Raw genomic sequence first — 24,077 nt, forward strand, 5'->3', positions numbered from 1 at the left:
GGTTGATTTTTCTTTGTCCTGTCTCTGTTGTTTTCTGATGCAGAGATTTGCTGATGTGAGCTTTTTGCTTTTTAAACAAAACCTGTTATTACATCTCTGTAGTATCTTAATTTCTAATTAAGAAATTAGAATTGGTTGTGAGATAGCTACATCTCTATTTAAAACTAGCGCACGTAATTAACACAAGGGGGTTTCATTGTGAAAATTCCATAGATGCACACGGTGTACTTCAAATAAATTCACCCTTCCATTATATTCCCATGCTTTCCCTTCATCCTCCTCCCTTTTCAAACAGTGCTTGGTAGTTTTGGTTTTGCTATCCTAATATGTGTACATATCATACCTGGATCTTTTTCACCTCCAATATCCTTTTCTTTCCCACCCTCTCACTAGTCCCTCCACAGCCCCCACTTTACATTCATGATCCATTATTTTTAGAGATAGCCATATGTTGTTGAAAGCTCTGTAAGAATTCCAAAGTCTGAAATTAAACTAGATGTAAATATATTTTGTTTAGATATCTTATTTGAAAAACACTTAGGAATGCAGCCCTGGAAGACCATCAGCAAAGTACAAAAGAGTGGAATCAAGTTACCTGTTTTCTTTTTATTCAAATTAAGGACTAACTTGGGACACTAGTAGCCACAAGAACTAGGTAATGATTTTTTAATGAAAGGAGCTACTTTTGTTTGAAAATGGATTGAAAAAAAAAAAAAAAAAAGAGAAATGAGGTTCTGTTACCTGTGGTTGGTCTCAGAAAATCTCAAGTCATTAACATCCCAAACAAAGAAGTGGATGGAGACACACAGATTGTGAAACAGCAGCCAAGTTTTATTAAAAATGAAAGAAAAACACAAGTAGGACAATATACACAAGAAAGTGGCTGGCTGCAGCAGGATAGCTCAAGAGCCCTCATTTCCTGACTCAGTTGGCAATTTATATGATGTGGGGTATCTTCAGGTGAGGTTAGGGTAATTGACTGGTTTGATTGATAAGGTCTTGTTATATAACATGGGGCACTCTGCACATTCACTTACAAGATGATCCGGTTCATAATGAGATGCAACCAATATTCAGAAGCTCTTATGATGGGAATTTTTGCTAGAGAGGTCAGGTTGAGGACAAATTTTCTTTACCCAGCATGTGCCATTTTGTGGTCTGAACCCTCCAAGAGAGTTACAATTGTAGTTCTGACCATAAAATGAACATAAGAGGGAGTGTTCAAGAGTGGAAACGGGGCAGGGAAAAGCATGCATCCAGCATGGGAGTTGGTGACCTTTTGGTGAGGAGAGTTGAACCCCATTGTGTTTTTTTTCTTTCCCTGTTACTAGCTTGCCTCACTTCTGTGTTTCGGTTTTAGTGACTTATATCATGGAACCAGAAGGTAAGATTTGGCTAACTATTCGATGTCACTGAAATTCCTAATTGAGATTAACCCTCACTATTCTGTTTCTTTTTCTCTTTCTTCCTTTATCAGAGAAAATAACAAAGGTTAATAGATATGACCCATTACAAAAGCTTACATTTTAGGCTCATTGATGCCTTTTATACAGATTGGCATTCTTTCATATCTAGAGAATATTCAGTGGCTTCCAGACTTCGCTGCTCATAGATACCCTTGGGGAGCCTGTTTAATAATTGAGTCTTCAGTTTCATCCTGGATCTAGCATTGAATTTTCTGAAGATGTAATGGAGGAATCTCCCAGGGTGACTCTTGGTGAAATTAGCCTTCCACTGGTCCATGCAATGGCCTTTGGGGACTGTTGGTGGTCCATTCTTAAGAATGGCAGCTTTTTAAAATTTTTTTCTGCTCTCATAAGGTCTCAGTGTTAACTTCCCCTTGGAAAATGACTGCATCTTTTCTTTCAGTAAAATCCTCAGGAAATATCCCTCACATTTCCTATTATTTACTTAGGTAGGCATTGTATTTCTTTGAATTTTACAGGAAATGGTGACCTGGTGACACAGCAAATCCTTCTACCTTTACTTTTCAATTAGTCCATTTACATCTTTAGTTCCCTTCACACAACTATATAACTTTAAAAAACATTGTGTCTTTCCCTTTTGACTTTGAATAAACGCAATTGCCCCATAACACTGCTAACACTGATTTTTTTCATTCTGCTACCAGAAGATCAGAGTAGCTATCTCGATTCTTGAATTAACACAATGAAAGTGATAGCAGAGTTTGTTGGGAAAGGAATACACTTTGAATAGACTGAAAATGCCCATAGTCTCTAGGGTGAGAGCCTTTGGAATTTGACTGTTTAGATTGCTTATGAGAAATTCCTCTCTTTAGGGCCAGACTACAGGTCACAGCTTAGCAACAGTGTCAGACTTGGGGGTGGGATTTATAGAATTACAATGTACAAATAATTTTTAGGTTCAGTTAACCCATTAAGGTTTGTTTTAGGGCCTGGTCTTTATTTTGTAAGGAGCTGTTTGATGTGGACCTACCTTAGATTCCACCGTGGGCTTGATTAAAGCCTTTCGTTAATCTTAGTTGATGAGGGGCTCAAAAACATCTTTTGACATCCCATGACCTTGGTGGGCCATTTTGAACTTAACAGAGACTTGTCACCTGTGAGTTGGAAAGTGTATAATGTTTTTTCTCAGAGACCTTGTGATCGCTTCCTTCTCTAGTGGCCACTGCTTATGTTGACCTGGTACTTAATATTTCTTGCCCCTTACCTTGAAAAATCCTTCATTTTAGGTTCCCTTTGCATATTCTCATCACTTATGACTAGCTGCTACCTATCAATTCTTTTCCCCACCAAACTTCTAGGAACATTAATTTATTTCTTCCCTACCCCTAAGTTTTGTGCTTCTTCTTACCAGTCTAAACCTGCCTGCTCAGTAAGTTCCTCTTCTAATTATGAAGTCAAGTTTCCTCTTAGCAGTTGGATATGTTTCAAAGCAGAAAATAAAATGTATGATGAGAACTGTGAAGAAAAGCTATTCTTGATATTCTTTAGAAACAAAAATATACAAGGGACATATGAGTTATGTCAATTATGAAAATTTGATGAGTAAGTCTGGTTGCTCCAAAAAATCAGAAGAACTGTCCTGATTTGTCCTTAACATGCTCATCACAAGTTCTCTTGTCTAATGACTCATAACTTAGAAAGGCTTTGATTACCATACTTGATGATGGATACTCAAACAATTAAGAGAATAATTAACAAGATATTTCAACCAGACTTCTTCCTATTTGGAAATTTTGTTCTGTTGTTACAGTGAAAAAATCCCTTTATTACTAGAGTATCAAAATAATTCCTACATTCTCTGCAATTGCCCATAATTTATACACTATTTTTATTTTTTGTTGTTTCTTAATTATCTAAATTAAAAATTATGGTGAATTTGTTGCATGAAAATAAGGGAAATACATCCAGAAAGTACATAAAACCAAAAACAATATTATTTTCTCACTGCACTGTGTCACTTCCTAGAAGAACCAATTTAGAGTTTTAACTGTTTGTTTTGGTATTTACCTCTTTATTTAAAAATATGCCCATTGATTAATAAACTTACTTCTTGCTAGTATATTTAGGATTTTTACTCATATTTCCTCTTCCTTTATAAACTTCCTGTATATAATTAATTATGCTTAAAGATTTAGCTATATTTTTTCAATACATTATTATGACTGTGTATATGTGTTCCACTGTTGAGTGATCTATTGTTTGACTGCATTTGTTATCTTATTTTTGTTGTTTTTTCTGGAATTTATAATTGCTTCATTTTCCCCCTTTTGTTTAATGTTTGCTGAATGTTAAGTCTTCTAACATCCTTTAACAGTTCTACAAAATATCTATCATTATACTGTTCTACATGGCCAGTCAGATAATTTCCCAGTTCCTTTTCATTCCTGCTTCTTGGAACCCTCTGTCTTCTGCCCCAGTGTGTACTATGTTCTTTAGGTCTGAAGTATACTATCATTCTGGGAATGCTCATTGCCCCTCTTCTGTGTGTCCTAAATCCATGTCATCTATTTTTGTTTGTTTATTCATTTGTTTTGTTTGGGTACATCCTATAGTGGCTTCTTAAAAATGGGTGTTCAGAAAATGAATTTTTTAGACTTTGCAGATCTGGGTGGATAGGTCTAATGGACTACTTTAAGTATAGGGTGATCAGACAAGACAGGTGGATTTTTTGTTGAAGGCTCCTACAAATTATTGCTTTATATAAATCTGTTCTCTTGGGATGTTTAGTTTTTTCAGAATGGAATCTTCATTCTTCTGCCAAGGGAATGCAACCTGAATGCTGATGTTCTGGACTTGAAGGAATTCAGTGCTCAGAGCAAAGATTTTCACATAATATTTTTCTTTTCAACACTAAACCTTTCACTTGCCCTCCTTTGCAATGGGTGGCAAAGATTAGGTCCTGTGCTGGCAAATGTGTGAGAACCACCTCTCTGATAAAAAAGAAAACAAAACTCAGATTTGTAGCATTTACCAATTTCTATAGTATAAATACTCTCACTATGGTGGATTTCTATCACTGTGAGTTCACCACAGATTTGGAAATGGATGCCAAGAATGAGCTCCTGCAAGCCCCAGTAGAAGCCAGCTATAGCCCATCAACAAGTGAGAGTCTAAATACAATTTCCTGTTAGCATCAGCCCTTAATCACCTTTATCTTCCACAGTACCCAGTGTCTCCATTTGTTAAGAGTTCCATGGGCAAATTGGCTTACTTCCTGTAGTCATTGATTTAATATTTCTTCTCTCTGCTAAAACATTTCCTTAATCAGGTTTCCACCTTTAAATGTTATAGTCACTTCTTCATTTCATTGGTGTTGGAGTTTGCATTTTTTCTCTCCTATCGTCATTGTGGTTTTGGAATTTTGAGAGAAGAAAGAAACAAAAATATCTTTCCTTTATCTCTGTGCACCCAAAGTTCTACTCAGTCTCCTAAATAAAAACTAGTTATAAAATAGCATCTTTTGTTAATAATATTTTCAATAATCTTGTCTAAGTATTTAAAATCTAATTTTCAGCATAAGTTCATAAAAAACAATTTTTTTCTTTGGTACTAGTGTTTGGACTTAGGGCCTCACACCTGCTAGGCAGGGCTGTACTACTTGAGCCATCCTACTAACCCTGTTTTGCGTTGGGTATTTTGGAGGTAGGGTCTCAGAAATTATTTGTCTGGGCTGGCCTTGAATCAAGATCCTCCAGATCTCTGCCTACTGCGTAGCTAGGACAATAGTCCAGTGAAAAGTAATTTCTTACTTTGCTGTATAGAGCAAATTATTTAGTGAAGCTTTGTGGTGTGCACATTTTAGATCAGGGCATGCTTGGAAATTACAGTAGTACATGGTGGGACTTTGAACTTAAAAGATGTGAAGGAAAGTAGACATCAAGTCTTGAGTTAGTTTCCTTGTATTGAACCCTCATAGGTCCTTTATCAGATCTTGTAGACAAAGCCATTATTATTGAGTTCTAAAGTAGGTGTGTTTTGGGGGGAGATATGTGAGAGCAGGACTGGGGATATGTTTATTCAATTTTCAGATAGGAAATACAGAATTAGAGATGTACAGTGTCCTAATAAAATGTATACACATTTCTATGTTAATAGTGCAAATGATTTTCTGCCTTTTATGCATTCTCCAAATGTTTTTTGAGACAGGATAACAGTGTTGAAGGCTGGGCATCCTCAGTGCTTCAATCATAGAGTTACACCCTAAGATTGGTAATGGGACCTTGAGCTAATTTCTTTATCTGTTGGTGCCTTAGTATTCTCACCTGTAAAATTATGATGGGAACAGAAACTCAGCATAGACTTGTTTTGAGGATTAAATGAATCAATATATTTAAAGAACTTAGAGTATATGATACATAATACCTTACTATGCTCCAATAAATTATTAAACTTCAATAGTTGTTACTGTTGGCAGTAATGATAACAAAATTGGCATTGGTTAACATTTGCATATTTATTAAAATTTACATTCATATCATATTGAAGTCATATATGTACACACATTCCACTGGAATATATTATAGCATCTGAGCTATACTATTTTGTGGCTTCTTCACCCTCGTGATAATTTAACAAACACAAATATCAACCAGTTTTACTATGCTAAATGCTGAGGTTGCAGTTTCCCAAATGAACTTATCATTTAGAAAAAATAAAACTAGCAACTTTCTTCAACCTTCATCATAAAGCAACTTCAGACAGGTCAAAACTTTAACCCTAAAAAAAAAGAAGAAAGAAAATTAAGACCAGTATATATAAACGAAATGATTTTTATTGCATGAATTTTCATAACAGTTGTGTTCATAACTCCCAATGCTTACTTGAAAAAATGAAAAAAAAAAAAGAGGGCTGGTGGAGTGGCTCAAGCAGTAATGTGCCTGTGTAGCAAGAGTGAGGCCCAGGGTTCATATCCCGGTACCACAAAGAAAAAAAATACATAAAAAAGAAAAGCAATAGATGTGTTGGAGATGTGGGTGAATGTTTTCATATATTAGGAGTAGAAGCTTTCTATTTATGACACAAAGAATCAGAAACCCTAAAGTAAAAAGATTGATACATAAGATTGCATAAAAGTTTAACTTCTGACTGAGGTAGAAATCACCAAAACAAAGTCAATAGTTAAAGCAAACTGGGAAAAATAATGCCAGCCCCGGAGACAGGAGTAAATGTAATTACCAATCCATTGGAGAATTGCAAACAGCCTAAAGGAAAACTACAAGAACAGCCATTTACTGAAAAAGAAGTTACAAATGGCAAGTAAAGATAAGCAAAAGACCCTCACTATAATTGGCAGAACTTTATATCAAAACATTGTTTTTCATTTATTGGCAGAGGTGTGAGTGGAGGGTGGGAAGATACATAATGAGATAGATAACCCCAATTCCAGGATCTCCCAACAGATCCTTTTGGGTGGGATTACCTTGGGCTCTGACCTGAGTGCCCAGCCCCCTCCCCATTTCTTGCTCCCTTGAGTACTCCTCCCTCACAGATTTGTTTCTTGGAAAAATGCCTTGACATGTTACCTGTGGTTTAACGAGGCTTGCCAGCTGTGAATGAAGTCACGGTGGCAGTTACTTCACATGCTCACTGAAAAGCCTCCTTTCTGAAGGAGCCAGAGTTGGCACATGGCCATTTGGTTGGGCTCTCTTTTTTTGATGGTGGTGGTGCTAGGGATTGAAACCAAGGCCTTGTGCATACTAGGCAAGCGTTCTACCACTGAATTATACCTCCAGCCCCAAGATTGGATTCTGATAACCCTTTCTGACATTCTACCATAGATCCTTGTACACATCTTGCTTAGGGGCTCTGTCTCTAGAGAAAAATAAAATAAAACCAATCCTTTGGGCTTCGAGAGGAGAAAGAGAATAGATTGGTTTCTGAGTAATTTATTTGATAAATATTTATTGAGTGCTTACTGTCTTACTGTGTGTCAGACACTAAACATTGGGCTTGTATTTTAGGAGGGAAGGGAGAGAACATTTACTTCTTGTATCTTCTTTTTTTGTTGTTGGTACTTTAGTTTGAACTCAGTGCTTACTAGGCACTCTACCACTTGAGCCATTCCTCAGCCTGAGCCATACACACTTTTAAGGAACCCTTAGAGGCAGGGCTTTGGTGGGAGACTTTAATTGCAGGTAACACTTGAATTATAAAATTTTGGATAAAAAAAATAATTTCTTTTGGCAAAATTTAGGGTTCTAGCTCTTTTAAAGTGCTCTGAGCCCTACTGATTCCTTTGAACCTTTACTGTGTTTCATTAAACTTGTGCTCTTGACTCAAGGGTCTTCCCACTGTCCTGTCTCTTCTCCAGCAGTGTTATTGCCTTCCTCTGTCCTCCCTTTGTTTTGCATCTGAGTCTCCTCTTGTTCCTTCTGCTTTGTGGAAGAGCATTCTTAAGTCTTACAGTAGGGGCTCTGTTGTACCCCATCTAATACCTGAAACTAGCCAGACCTTTGATCACCCAGGAAGAGAGGCCAGATATGACCCAGAATACTGGGAAATTATTTTCTGGGCATGAGCATGTGTGGGACACTTGTTTTTCCATGGATTTAAACAGAAAAGAATTGATCAAGTAATATTATAGTCACTTCACTAAAGAAAGAAGGCAACAAATGGTTCACTACTTGTCATTTTGTAACTAATAGAACCAGTGCCTTAAAAATGCTTTTTATTTTGAAAACATAAGTCAGTACATACATTTTTAGAAGAAATAATTATAAATGTTAATATAATGAAAAATATTTGAATACTTTTACTGAATGTATTTTGCTACTTCAAAATTTGCTAAATATAAGTAGGCAGAATTGTAAGATAAGAATATGGTTTATATGTGGATCCTGACCTTTTGACTTCACTCTAAAAATTGCTTAATATTCTCTTATACAGTAATAAAGTTGTTTCCACTAATAAAACTGCATTGCAAAAATGTCTTTAGTTATCTGAGGCCAAAATTAGACATGTAGCATAGCAAGGAACTAATTCTTGCCTGAGGACTACTCTACACAGAGTAGCATAGTTGTGATATTATTGTAATGCATTCCCTCCTAGGGAAGTTATTACTTAGGAGTTTTATTGTCTTCCAGCTAGATTTGGAGGTAGGAATGGTAGCAATAGTGGGTGGAGAAGGTCAGGGCTACTATAGGTTACATGCCTTGAGTGGCATAACATGGTCCCATGGTTAAATTTAGTGAAGATATAGTTTCAAATAAGAGTTTCATGTTATGTTTGTCTTTGGAATAAAAAATGCATATAAATATTAATAGTGGTGTGCTATTGTTGTTTTTTAAACTCTTCCCTCAGCCTTTCTTCTAAAACAATGCCAGCTTTCCTTGGAAAGGAAAGTTCCCAGTGGGTCCTTTCTTTACATGAACCTGCCCCTTCCCTACTCTCATCTGTATTCTTACAAGGGCCACAGTGGACTCTCCAGTAGTGGGTACATGACTGCAGCTGGTCCTTCCCTTGAAATTTTTAAGCTTATTAGGAAAGAGTCAATTCCTTTTGGCTACAGAATTGATGATATGTAAAACTCAGGAGGTTTTGATAGCCAGGTTTGTTTCCTAGGGCAGGAAACAAGTGTCAAAAGGAAAGGTCAAATGGTGGAGAAGTGTGCTTTCTGTAGTTTGAGTGCTCAGTACCTATCTTTCCATGTTTTCATTTGGTTAAGCCAATCTAAGCTGAGTTTCTGTGACTTAACAAAAAATTTCTGATGAACACTTAGGCTTTGTACATAGGAAAGATACTGAATTAAAGGCTTGAGGTTGTTGTCACCAAAGTAATCCGGGAGTTAACAATACTGAACTGGCTGGTTGTAGAATGTGACTGAGGAACATGGACTTGAGTCAGTCAAAATCTCATGGATTGGTTGAGTGATTGTCTTCTGATACAGAGTTAATGGCCCACCAAGCTAGTCAAGAAACCTAAAGACTCTCAATCTCTTGGTTAGTCAGGAAGTTGTTCAAACTCATCTGTCTGTGTATTGAGCACTTGTGACTAACTTACTAGGATTGAGATGACCCTGTACTCTGTCCCCTAACTGAGGAACAGGTCCTTTTAAAACCCAAGTCAGGAAAGCCTTAGACTACACTGTCAAGTCTGCTTATTGGCCATATAAGCAGGGTGAAGTTGGTCGTTATAATCCTTTCATTCATCTATAGCATCTTTCCCTCTCTGTGGGATTCCCTGGGTGTCCAAGAAAGTGCCATTTCAGGAAATGAGCTGATGCACTTTAGATTTTTAACTTTATGTTCTGTCTTTAACCTTCCTAACACCAGGTCAGTACTCTGCTGGTGATCAACTGATGAATTTGATGAACAACTCAGGGCTGAGTGAAATTCACTGACAGTGGTTTATTTTGTTGCCCTTTTGTTCACTGGTGTGAGTTAGTTGTGGATTTAAGACATTGTTTTTGTTTATTTAATTTATTTTTGATGGAGCCCAGCACCAGCAAGAAAAGCCGTTAAATTTATTTACCCTGAAATTTTTCTCTTAGTGGGGAACCTCTCATAGGACATAACCATTCTTGGTAAGTAGTATTTTGTCTCATCTATATATGCTGGTGTGAGTCCTTATTCTTGTATGGATGAATCACACTTTTCTATAGTGTAATAATACGTTCCACTTGAAGGGAGCTGTCATGTGCTTGATACTGCTGGTGTTTTCATACTTTATCTCATTAAAGTCAAGCTTAAGAACAGTGCTGTGAGGTAGGTATAATTATCCTCATTTTACAGTGGAGGAAACTAAGCATAAGCATAGAGAAGGTAAGCAGCTTGGCTAAGGTCATGTGACTAACAGGAACTGTAACTAAAGTATGCTGACTGCTATATAATCTCCAAAGTCTGATTTTCCATACCATTCTGATAAGCTTAGAGTCACTCACCAGTGCTGTCTCCTTCAAGTGGACTCCTGGCCTTTTTGAGTTATCTCTTTACCTACTACCTTTAGGTAGGGAGTGGGCAGTGGTTACTGTGGTAATTTCCAGAGACCAGAAAACTCTGGTAGCTCACCATGGATCATAACTCAGCTGTAGAAGAGACTGATATCAACTAAGAGTCACTAAATAATGATATACAGACTCTGGGTGCAGGTTATTTGCCTGCCATTTGATCAGAGATTAGTTCTGCAGGGAATTTCCAGCTAATGGGGAATTATTACATGCTGTCTTGTGGTGGTTGAGTTACTGATTGAGAACTGTGAGTCTCTTAATAACTTCTTATGATCCTGATTCATATCAGGAGTTATTCATCCCTAAAAGTTGTAAATGGATCAGAGTTAAGCTTTTACTTATGTATTATTAATATGTGAGTGCAGCAGTGCCCCGTTATTCTTGGGGGATACATTTCCAAGACCTCCAGTGGAAGCCTAAAACTGTAGATAATATCGAACCCTATATAGGGCACTGTGATACTGAGACAGTTGAAATGATAATAGAGAGCTACTAAGTGACTAATTGGCAGGTATTGTATACAGTGTGGATGCACCAGACAAAAGGATGATTCATGTCCAAGACAGCATGAGATTTCATCATGCTACTCAGAACAGCACACTCTTTAACACATGAGTTTTGTGAAATTTTCCTTTTCAGATCATGCTTGACTGTGGACAACTGACACTGTGAAAAGTAAAAGCATAGATAAATTACTATAATGAACATTCCATCATTTACTTAATTTTAGAGGCATCTAAATTGAATAATATTTTAATATTCTTAGAGAAAATTGAAAGAGATCTTCAAGAATCAAAAATCTTTTAAAGGTGTTTTTATTATTTTTCTAGACATTTTAAATAATACTTTGTGTATTCCAGAATTTTTTTAAAAAAAAATGTTAACTCTTTTCTCTAGCTTCCTAAGTAGATACCAGTGCCACAGTGGAATAAATGTACACGAATCCTTACTGATTTACAATCTGGAAACAATACACTTCTTTGTGATGGGATGAAGCTAAAGCAATTTTGTTCTGTGTGTATATGGCCGTTTTAAATTTTTTCTGTCTGACTTTGACCCATTGTATGATGGTTTGCTGGACCCTGTTACTTAGGTATATAGGTATTTAGAACTACAAGTTTGTGAGAAACAACACAGAGGGCAATGGGACAACCTCGAATTGGTAATGAAAAGACATGCGTTGCCACACCAGATGTAGACCTCAACCCTCATCTTTCTTGGCCATAAATTGTGGTGATTGAGTGAAGGGATCTGTAGGTTTCATTTCAACTTAAAAGCTGAGACTTTGGGCTGGTGGTGTGGCTTAGTGGCAGAGTGCTTGCTGAGCATTTGTAAGGTCCTGGGTTCAATCCCCAGTATGGCAAAAGAGAAAAAAAAAAAGCTGGAATTCTCAAATGCTAAACAATTGGAGATTGTTTCCTGATGTCTAATCACAAACCCTTTTAGAAATAGGAAAGAAAAAACCTGACCACACATTGTGGTGTTCACTATCCTGGGGTAGAAATTGAAGGCAGGAAGGACTACAGAAAGCCTCAGCTTAGTCTGTCAGATGGCTTGCCTCCTGTTTCCTTCAAAATGATGAGGAGAGATTTTAATCTCTGTCGTGTTTCAGCATCTGTGTTTTCTTTCATGTTAGTCTTGTGGGTGTCACGATCTGTGTGGTAATTTATAATAATATGGTGGCATCAGAATAATAGTTTTAGAGGTGGTGTTGCTGAAGTGTGCTTATATTCAGCAAGGAGGACCTTGCTACCGACTTTGATGAATTCCATGTTTAAGCTCATTAACAGCGGGAACTGTTTGGCATTCTTCATGTGCTCCATTTCTAACCATCTTTGGTCTGTCCTCTCTACATGGCAGTTATGGAAGAACCTTTGACAGAGCCCAGGAAGTAATGATCCATGATAAGGATGATTTATTTTAATTTAGAGGCTAAAAAATACTAAAATAAAATTTCTCTTTGAGAGGAAACATTTGAGAAATGTTTTAAGAATGCATGTGGAAATATATGGGAATGGTATGTGGAGAATTACCATCTGGAATTAGAAACATTTTCTACTTGCAATAAGCATGATATATATTCATTTTGTAGACAGTGTAAATGGAACTTTTTATCAGAATATTTCGCATTTTAGGAACAGGTGTCACTACCTTGAATTTGCTTTTTCCCACTCCTATGCCCATTACCTAGTTTAGGCATTTATTGTCACTGTTCTGGATTTTTGTAGAAGTTACCTAGCTTTTCTTACTCTTTTCTAAATGTGACTTTGTAATACTCACTACATAGCTTAAGCCCATGTCAGTGGAAAAGACTTATGCTTTGTCATAGCAGCTGGAGGAGATACACACACACACACACACATACACACACACACACACACAAAATTTGATCCTCCTATGCTTCCTGTGTAGCTGGGACCACAGCTGCATGCCAACATGCTTGGCTTATTTGTTGAGATGGGGTCTTGCTGACATTTTTACTGGGCTGGCCTCAATCTGGGACCCTTCAGATCTCCACCTCCTGAGTAGCTGGGATTAGACTTGAGCTCCTGTGTCTAGCCTAGTCCTACTTACTTTCCTTGGTCATTTTCTGTTCTCTTCACGGGCATTTGTTTGGGACACTTCTTTATATGTTTCTCTCTTTCCGTCTTACAGTCAAGTCAAGCTGAACTTTTTAGGCTTTCTTAAAATATCAACTGTGTTTATTCTTTCCAACTAATTTCTGTTAGGAATATCTTTTAATTCTGCTTGAAAACTGAAACTCACTTAAAGCATTTTAAAATTGTTCATTTGTGCTATTGTTTCTTGTGCATATGTGATTTATGATGCATTCTTTTACTAGATAATAACTTTCAGGGCAAGGCTATGTCTTTTTGCCCCCCACCCTTGAAAAGTGCTTTGCACAGGGTTGGCCTGTATGATTGATTGCTAGATGAATGGACTAGTGGGTGAAGGTTTTTAGTAAAACCTCTTCTTTTGCAGTTTTTTATTCTTTCTTCTCTCTTTGATCTAGAAAACTCTTGCCAACATATAGTTGGTGGGTTTTATGTGATAGTGGGCACATAAAGATGTGTTTGTCTGTCCTTAGGTGGTTAGGCTATAACCATTGGTATTTTTGCTCTGGGTCTAGACGCAGTTGCTGATCCTCTCACACAGTCCTAGATTGTCTCTTCTACAGGGAGCACTCTTTGTTCTTTAGCCTGTTGGCATCCAGGATAATCTCTTCTGGACAGCCCCTTCAAGCTATAAATAGAAGACTGCTACTTTTTAATGGCAAAAGGCTTATTTTACCCATTTCTTCGCTGTATTCCATGTGTTCCAAGTCAAATTCTGTGATGTCTTAGTCTCCATTATTCTTATTTTCACCTTCAAGTTTTTAATTATATCATATAAGATCTGCAAAATATTTTTTATGTTGTCCTAAAGCAGATCCACTCTGTTAAAACACTGCTTTTTTATCTTCTCAAACACAAATAAATTTCAAGTTAATATCCAGTTTGAAGTGATCAGGAAGAATACCACATTTTTGGCCCTTCTCAGTTTTCTCTTATATGACTCTATTTGTCTGCTAACCTCTTTTTTTTCTACAGTTTCAATTTATTAGCTAGTGATAAAAGACTGGTAGAATAAAAGGTTGAAAAATGAGTGAGACTTTTTTGGGGGGATGGAGAGACTTAAATATTTCTTATATCCATACTATTTCAAGATTCCTTTTATGACTATTTTATGACCTCAATTTAGATATTATTATGGGAATTTGTTACTGAATTAATGTTGTATTAAAACCATTATGTTAGTGTGACAATTTTAATTCAACAAATATTTATATTTGAATGTCTTTTATGGAGGCTGTCTAAACAAGGGTCTGGAGAACTAAAATATAAATAAAATATAGCCACAACCCTAATAGAAGTAGAGAGAGAGGATGATCAGTAGATTTCTTAAGAAAACCTCGCTCAGTATTTATTCACATACATGATACCATATTCAGCAACTGCTCTGTTAAATAGCATAGTTAGTACTGTGGTGTTCAGAATCTCTGGAAAGTTACCGTAGAGATTATACACATTACCGAATTTCAGAGAATTTGTGTGTAATGAAACACACAGCATCTAACCACAGCGTTCAAGATCTTAAAATGCTAGTGTGAACACCACAGTAAGTGTGAGTTAGCGTGATTGTGACAGGAGAGTTTAGTAATAGTAGCTACTGTTCATTGGATGTTAATTGTGCGTAAGTGTTTACACCCTTACGTTCTGAGATGCGAGTGTGAAGTACGGTCTACTCTGAAGCACAGCCACTAAGTAACTTGCCCAAGGCCACTCACGTGGGTAGTAGGTAGCAGAGTTGTGCGAAAAACCCAGGCAATTTGGCTTTAGAATCTATCTTAACCGCTAGTCTATGTTGACTCTTAATTACTCTTGTTTTCCCAGACTTTGGTGTGCATGAAAATCATCTTGAGGAGCTTCCAAACTGTAGATTCTTAGGCCTCAATCTTAGAAAGCTGAATTCAGTAGCTCTGGAGGTAGGCCAGGAATCTGCATATAAAGAAGCAGCCACGTGACTCTGTAGTCCTACAAGTGCACTCAGAGAATCTTTGTCTTGTATGTGTTGCCTCAGGTTTTTATAATGACTGTAAACACAGAGACAACTTCGTAATGTTATCTCCTACTTCACCAGGATTACCATTCCAGTACAGAACATTGGAACATACTCTAGAGAAAGACTGCTTTTTTTACCTAAACTAGCTATGTGGCTTTGGCTAATTACTTGTATTAGTCCAGGTTCTATAGGGAAACAGGACTAGTAAGATGTGTGTAAATATATTTAGAAAAATACTTATTATTAGGAATTGGCTCACATGATATTATGGAGACTGGTGAGTCTAAACTTTGCAGTATGGGCTGGCAGGCTGGAGTCCCAGGAAAGCCAGTGGTACACAGATACTGGAAAGTAGTCTTCTGAGAATTTCCTCTTACATAGGAAGCTGGTCTTTCTGTTCTATTCAGGATTTCAGCTGATTGGATGATATCAGCATGTGGAGTACAATGTGCTTTACCCAAAGTTCACCAATTTAAATGTTAACCTCATCCAAAAATACCCTTTAAATTGACACAAAATTACCCATTACATCACTCAATCCCTCTGGGTCTCACAAATAATATCCTATCAGTGAGAATAACAGGAGGGATTGGGTCAGGTAACCATAATTATAAAATAAAGGCACTAAATAGGTGATTGATGAGACACACTCTGACAATTCATGGCTTTAGTTTGCCTCACTAAACTAGAGTTGTCCCACTTAGTATTTTCTAAAATTTGAATTGCTTATAGTTGCTAGTAAATTCTACATAAAAATCTGCATTCCTGATTTCTTGAAACAAATTGATGACCTGGCAACATAGTATGGCTGCAGAGTAGCTGAGTCACAGAGGCCACCTGTAGGAGGGGTTTTCAGTTTCATAATTCCCCATTACATGTCACGCACTTGGTCTATTACATTTATCTCTGAGCTTCTGAGTCCCTGCAGGCACTTGAGTGTTTTTTTATTTTTGTGCTAGGGCTTGAACTTAGGGCCTAAACCTTGAGCCACTCCACAAGCCCTTTTTTTGTGTGTGTGTTAGTTATTTTTTAGATAGAGTCTCATGAACTATTTGCCCAGGCTGGCTTCAAACTGCAATCCTCCTGATTTCTACCTCCTGAGTAGCTAGGATTACAGGCATGAGCCACTGGCACCTTGCTGGCACTTGAGTTTTTTACTCCATCTTCCTCCTTAAAAATGACAAAGGGAGCTAAGTGGTAGAGTTCTTGCCTAGCATGTTTAAAGCCCTCAGTTAGATCCCTGGCACTGTGGGGAGGATGATACATGTACACAAAACACTAAGGAAGAACTAGGATTTCTGAAACAAAATGAATGTAGAGCTCTTTCTTCATTGCATGCATGAGATTTATCAATCACCTTTCCCAGAGTTGTAGTCTCTGGGCTCCTCAGATCACTACCTCCCTTTTGAATTAATAAAAAGGATGCTTTTATATACCTGCATACTTTGGTAGGAAAATGGTAGAAGGTGTGAACTAGGTTCTTTAGAGTCACTAAGTGGGGTCACCAGATAAAAAGGTGGAGGAATATTGATTGATGTAAGAGTAGAATCTGCTAATTTTGCATTGAGTTAAATTAGTTCACAAAGCATTTTCAAATGAGAGTTACTATAGGCAAAACAGAAAGGGAAGTTGTTTAATAATAGTAAGGTTTCATTTTACAGCCTCATTACTTCCCCAGTTGCTGCCCGAGTACTGGAATTACTCCAACCAGGGCAAAGCTTTTTATTTCATAATGGGAAAGAGAGTTCATATAGCAGAGATTGAGAGTAACAACACATGGCCTAAATTGACACAGGAACAAGGTGGTGATATTAGAGCCATATTGCTCTAATCTAAAATAGATTTTGGTGGGGGAATTGAGGAGATGAAACCGAAGGCCCTTGTATATCTGAAAATAGGATAGGAAAAAGGGCACAGTGATGGAGAGGTGTAGAGAACCAAGATTTGCTTTCCTAACTGCTCAATGTGGCTGGTGCAGCCATAACCTTTTTTTCATATTAACATGCTGTGGTTCTTTTTTTTTTGACAAAATTTATATACATCACCTTCAGGACCTTGAAAATTAATTCTGTCAGGCATATGGTTTGCAAACATGCCCTACTTTTCTGTGTTTAAAAATGTATTTCAGATGTGTATAGCATTATTATGGTTTCTCTAGAAGTCATCCTTCATAAAAGTAATTCAGGAATGTTAAAATCTCTGTCAGCTTTTTGGCAAACAGTATTTAATTATAAATTTATGCTCTGTAGGCTCTACAATGTTAGAAGAATTCTGGAATGCTTCCAAATTTTATTTTGGAACTCAGCATTTGGTTACTGTTTAATAATCTCAATCAATAATAGTTTATAATAGTCATAAATGTGTTAGGTTGAAGTAGCTGCTGTATTCCAGTCCAACAAGAATGTTTTTGCTATTCCTTGAGTGGATATTTGAATTTGAATATTGACTTTTATGTGAAAAGTTTTCTTTTTTGTATTTGGATTCATGTGGATAGACTATATGAAGACAATCATAGGTTTTAATGTCGAATGTTAGATTTCTGCTTGGGAGGTATATGCTTGCCTCTAGATTTTCCATTCTTAGAACATTTTCTCTATTAATTTTGAACATATTAGGGTTATCATTTTCCTCTTGAATATATTTGTAGCTTTCTTATTTTTAAATCCACCAAATAGTTTCTTTTTATATGCCTTTTATTTGAAATCACAGGAAAAATATTATTCTTAGCAAAAATTTTATGTTTCCTATGCTGTCTTTTGGAGTAATTTTAGTAAATTATTGACTAGCTCTTGGAAGATTCCTTATGCCATTCTATTAGAAACTGTACTCTTACTTGCCTCAGAGACAAAATAAGCTTAGTTCCTAGGGCCATTGCAGTTAACATCTTTTTCCTCCAATCAGATAATAGGCTCTATGTAAGAGACAGTTTTGGAAATGAAACTTTAGACCTCGGGATTATTTCTGATCTACAGGTATAGGTGATAATAGTGCTTTCACTTGGAGCAAAGACTGAGACATTTCCTGCCTCTTCAACTCAGGTAAAAGGTAGAAAGTAACAAGAAGTATATTGTGTTTTAGAAAAATAAATAGAGGAAAGCCTTTTCTGTTTGAAGTAGTATTCTAATTAGGATCATGAATAATTTGTATTTGAGTAATGGAAGTGGTCAAATTGTCCTTGGCATTTATATGGCATGAGGAGTTAGTAAAATTTTTTTTTTAATGAGAGAAAAATTAATTGTAAAATATACTATATCCTCAGGATAGTGTGCAGATTTTGTTTAAACCCCTTTATCTTCATTGTTGTTCTCACTTTTCCTTTAAATATGTATAAATACTAAGGAAAAGGGATACATATTCAATGGACCATTTAGGGTGTCAGTGGAGAGACCAACCACCCAGTGCCCCCCTGAACAGAGGGCAGATGCCCAGCATCACCACTGCACTTTGGGACATCTGAAGTAGAGTAAAATGTTAATGGCTTATCTGTGTGATCCCTGGCTAACCACAGGTAGATTATCTATAGTGGTTTTTAAATCTCTCGTTAGTTTTTTTTTTTTTTTTAACTCAGAGTTCTTCTGGGCCACCCATTATTGTGTGCTGACTTACGTTAACTATTTCTTAGACCAACCCTAGAAGTTGAGGACCATCAGAGTCTGGGACAGAACCAAATCGTAGAAGCCAGATTGCCACTCTAGTTCAGAGATGAGAGGGGCAGGGAGTGGAACAGGTGCTGACATTGCAGAACCCAAGAGAGAATTTATCCCTGCAGCCTCACACAAACTGGCTTTTCTACTCTGTGGGAGAATCTCCACACTATGACAAAGGTTTCATTCCTTTTCTGTTCACTATTAATAATGTCTTAAATTTAGAAGTAACTGGGGTATTATTAGAAAATACCCTTAAATCTGACCACTTAAAACTGGAACTGTCTGTTCAAGAGTAGGAGCACTGCTTTTCCCTTTACATTTTTTTACTTTGGAGTTTTCTTTAGTGATGCTCCTGTGACTTATATGTGTATCCATGATCTCTTTCATAGTTAAAAAGTTGGCCAGAAAAATTTTATCTCCCTCTTGGTCCTAAATGAAATGGAAATAAATGGAAGAACCAGGAGGAAAAAATTACATCTTCTCTTTTGCTTTATTTTTTATTTAATATTAATAAAATATCAGTGTAATTTAAATGCTGACTTCTCTACCAGTAATATGGTCTTTTAATTATTTTTTTTGAAAGAGAAGTGTGGAAGGAGATATATGCTTTCTCATGTAACTTGAAGGCTTGATCCATTAAAGCTAGAAAAGTTTTTTTTTGTGTGTTTCCTTTTTTTTATTGTTTTATTATTCATATGTGCATACAAGGCTTGGGTCATTTTCCCCCCCTTTCCCCACCGCCTCCCTTACCACCCACTCCGCTCCCTCCCTCTCCCCCCCACCCCCTAAATATCTGGCAGAAACTATTTTGCCTTATCTCTAATTTTGTTGAAGAGAGAGTATAAGCAATAATAGAAAGGAATAAGTGTTTTTGCTGGTTGAGATAAGGATAGCTGTACAGGGCATTGACTCACATTAATTTCCTGTGCGTGTGTGTTACCTTCTAGGTTAATTCTTTTTGATCTAACCTTTTCTCTAGTTCCTGGTCCCCTTTTCCTATTGGCCTCAGTTGCTTTTAAGGTATCTGCTTTAGTTTCTCTGCGTTAAGGGCAACAAATGCTAGCTCATTATTTAGGTGTCTAACCTATCCTCATATCTCCCTTGTGTGCTCTCACTTTTATCATGTGTTCAAAGTCCAATCCCCTTGTTGTGTTTGCCCTTGATCTGATGTCCACATATGAGGGAGAACATGTGATTTTTGGTCTTTTGGGCCAGACTAACCTCACTCAGAATGATGTTCTCCAATTCCATCCATTTACCAGCGAATGATAACATTTCGTTCTTCTTCATGGCTGCATAAAATTCCATTGTGTATAGATACCACATTTTCTTAATCCATTTGTCATTGGTGGGGCATCTTGGCTGTTTCCATAACTTGGCTATTGTGAATAGTGGCACAATAAACATGGGTGTGCAGGTGCCTCTGGAGTAACCTGTGTCACAGTCTTTTGGGTATATCCCCAAGAGTGGTATTGCTGGATCAAATGGTAGATTAATGTTTAGCTTTTTAAGTAGCCTCCAAATTTTTTTCCAGAGTGGTTGTACTAGTTTACATTCCCACCAACAGTGTAAGAGGGTTCCTTTTTCCCCCGCATCCTCGCCAACACCTGTTGTTCGTGGTGTTGCTAATGATGGCTATTCTAACAGGGGTGAGGTGAAAATCTTTAGTGACTTGGTTTCTCTCTCGTTCTGGTAAGACACTCTCACAGACTGTTATTCTCTGACAAATTCCTACTGGTGGTGCATATTTGGCTGAGTTGCTTCTGGTGAAACGGCCTTTACTGAGCTTAATTAAACCTCACTAGTAAGTGAGAATACAATGTCCATTGATATTCTATTACCTTAAGATAATTTACAAGTCAAATTTACCTATGTAGTCTTTGCTTTTGTGCAAAACATTATGTTTTAGGATTTCAAGGTTCTGAAATCATTTTCTACTTCTTTTGGATCCAAAAATCAAGCTGGTCTTCTGTTATTTTTTTAATCTTCAGAAGTAAATTATATTAAGTTGGATGGAACTTTGACCTTGGGAATCACTAAATCCAAGTGATCACAAAAAACTCAGAAATTGTGTAGGCAGGCTCTGAGAAGTCAATCCAGAGGTACCAGCAAGATGAATGCATCACACAGAATTATTAAAGACCCCTATAAAGTAACAGTAACAAGACTAGTTGTCATTTGAGGGTACTGAATGCAGTTCAAATTCATTCTCTTTACTTGGAAGGGCTTCTAGCACACCATTGTACTAACTTAGCTTTCCAATTTTAGCCTCCATTTCTCCACTATTAATATTATTTTATATGGTCAGAATGGTCTGTTTTAGATCCCACCAAATGTATCTAGCATTTTTTTGAAGGATGGTTTTATTGAATATAGTTCATATAACCACATTTCTTACCTAGTTAATGTGTACTATTAATGATATTTTTAGTATACTCACAGAGTTGTACAATCAGTATCAATCAATTTTAAAACCTTCTCATTAACCTCCCCAACCCCTTACCAATTAGCAGTCATTCCACTTCTCCCCTCCATCCACAGCCACTAATCTACTTTTTTGTAAAGATTTACATATTCTTGACATTTCAGATAAATGGAGCCATACAAATGGTCTGTTATGACTGGATTAGGTCACCTAGCATAATGTTTTGAAGGCTTATCCATATTGTAGCATGTATTGGTACTTCATTTCCTTTTATTGTCAAATAATATTCTATTGTATGATACATCATATCTTGTCCATCCATTCATCAGCATTCCTAGAATGCTTGGCTTTGTTCTTGGCTGTTGAAATCCTTTGAGTCAGCTTATCTTCTGCCCACTCTGAGAAGTCTTTTGACCACCTTAACCTAAAGTGCTCTCTCTGCTTTTAACTTATCTTTGCATGGGGATGTATCTTTTTTTTTTTTTTTTGCAGAGCTAAAGACAGAGAACTGTATCTTTTACCCTTTTAAAACCTGCAAAGGATCAGCTCTAATCAATGACCCTTTATGCCACTGTCAAAATTAATGGAAGGCTGAAGAGAAATGGGTTTTGCATGGTCCTCTAATTCTCACATTCTTTATGTTCTTATCATGTGACTGTGTTTGAGATATAAGACATAATCAAAGATGTTAAGCTCTTTTTATGGTAATAATCTATAATTCTTATGACATTATTGACAATTATGTTAAGTAATTTGAGAATCTTAGTGTCTACTACATTTTTAAAGAACAATATTTATTGACATTTATATAAAGGATTTAGTGAACAGTTACCTAACATTTGGTTTTTCTATGGAAACAATTTGGGGACAAGGTTTTGTTGATGATAAATGATTGTCAGAATAAGATGCATCTTTTATAACACAGTGGATCAGTGAACAGTCTTCAAAAAATTATTGTTTCTTTGTGGATTATACATTCATGACCCTGACATTTCCAGGGTTGTTGGAGAATCAATGACCATTGGGTTTCTTGTTGAGCATATGATTTAGGGGATTATCTCATATTTGATGAGAATTACTATAGGATATTCCCCCATTGATGACTGATAGGATGGGATGTGTCTTATGTAGTGAATGACAAATCAGTAGATATTTTATAAGGTGTGAATTGTCTTTCTCTGAAGTTTATTTTACTGAACCCACCCACTCGTACAGATATGTGATGAGAGTTTGGCCTCTGGTTTTCATGAAGTATTCTTGGGAAGGTGATATCTGCTAGTTCTATATTCCTTGGTCTAATAATCTAATAATCTCAAAATTGTATAATATATAAAATATGTCCCGATGTAGCTAGCAGATCTCCAAATGTCCAGTGAAGCCTACAAAAGGAAAAGAGAAAGTTTCTCAATAACAACATAGGATACTTCTTAGGAAATCGAAAGTGTTCTTGACATTGATCTTTCATAGCATTTCTTGTACTACTAGAAGTTTTCAGAAGATAGTAAGTGTGTTAGTCACTGAAGACTACTCCCCCATCCCTTTTCTAAGATCTTAGAATGATCTGTATAATATTATGGCTAGCTCAGAGAAGGCTGTTTTATAAACTCAAAGTGAATGGTTTAAAAGCACAATTTACACAGAACTACCCTCACAGTGCACATGTGAGTCTGGTATGTCTTGTACAATACCTCTTTATAGGATGCAAACATTGGAAATTTGTACTGTATAATAGAGATGAGGTACGTGGTTTCTCAAGGATAGCCTCTAGTTAATTAGGTGGGTTTGTCCTCTAAACAAGCTCGTTCAGGGAAGTATTATTCATGGCTGCCAGAAGTAGCTTTGCCCTCCCTTGAACTTCTTTTATCTGTTCTGTGAGAGCTTTTATCATCACCCTGTGTTATAGTTCTATCTTTGTCTCTTTATCTCCCTTCTTGTTTTTCACATTGCTTGACTCATGATGTTTGATGTTTGCTTAATACTTACGGTAATCTTTGGTGGTGTACAGCAAATATTTCATTAGTCAAAGCAAATCATGTAGCCAAAGGTAGCAAGAAGTGCAGTCTTATCACCTGCCCAGAAAGCTGAGAGCTGGAAATACTTCCGGATATAGTTAGCACATCTCCAAATGTCCAGTAAAGAACATTTTTTAAGATAGGGCTTTGCACTTTTTTCCAGGGCTAGTGTTTGACCACAGTTCTACTATCTATGCTATCTGCATTGCTGGGATTGGAGGCATGAGCCATCATGCCAAGTTGTTTGTTGAGATGAGAGCTGGCTAACTTTTTGCTCAGGAAGGCTTTAAACCACAATTCTGCTGATCTCTGCCTTCTGAGTAACTGGATTACAAAGGTGAGCCACCACCACTAGTGGTTAAGAAATATGGTTTTGAAGCTTTAACTTACTAATTTGGGGATTCTCTGCACACAGAAAAGCCTAAACTATTCTAACAGATACATTACACCTATGCTTTCCAGTATGATAGCCCCAATTATATGTGTCTCTTGAGCCATTGAAGGAAGTATGGCTGGTCTAAATGTGTAAAAATACGCACTGGATTTTGAAGACTTAGTATGACAAAGAGTATATAAAAAACTCATTATTAATTTTGAATATTCAACATATGTTGAAATGATAGTATTTTTGATGTATTGGGTTAAATTGATTTGACCTGTTTATCTTTACTTTTTTTTTTTTTTTTTCATTTTTCTTTTATTATTCATATGTGCATACAAGGCTTGGTTCATTTCTCCCCCCTGCCCCCACCCCCTCCCTTACCACCCACTCCACCCCCTCCCGCTCCCCCCCTCAATACCCAGCAGAAACTATTTTGCCCTTATCTCTAATTTTGTTGTAGAGAGAGTATAAGCAATAATAGGAAGGAACAAGGGGTTTTGCTGGTTGAGATAAGGATAGCTATACAGGGCATTGACTCACATTGATTTCCTGTGTGTGGGTGTTACCTTCTAGGTTAA

General features: G+C 36.8%; 1 protein-coding gene and 1 long non-coding RNA gene across 4 annotated transcripts in view; both read left to right on the forward strand.

Moving 5' to 3' along the window:
• The window catches only part of Plcl1 (phospholipase C like 1 (inactive)), a 330,442-nt gene that overhangs the window by 142,000 nt on the left and 164,365 nt on the right, over positions 1 to 24,077 (forward strand). The gene's annotated exons all lie outside the window — the stretch shown is intronic.
• LOC109690265 (uncharacterized) overlaps positions 1 to 24,077 on the forward strand; it is a 50,320-nt gene that overhangs the window by 15,517 nt on the left and 10,726 nt on the right. For all 3 annotated transcript variants that reach the window (XR_012447319.1, XR_012447321.1, XR_012447320.1), the window contains exon 2: positions 1 to 23,454. This exon is cut by the window's left edge and continues 12,027 nt beyond it. This is a non-coding gene — a long non-coding RNA (uncharacterized lncRNA). The remainder of the gene's footprint in view (positions 23,455 to 24,077) is intronic.

This window comes from Castor canadensis, chromosome 4 (genome assembly GCF_047511655.1).
Source record: "Castor canadensis chromosome 4, mCasCan1.hap1v2, whole genome shotgun sequence".
NCBI lineage: Eukaryota > Metazoa > Chordata > Mammalia > Rodentia > Castoridae > Castor > Castor canadensis.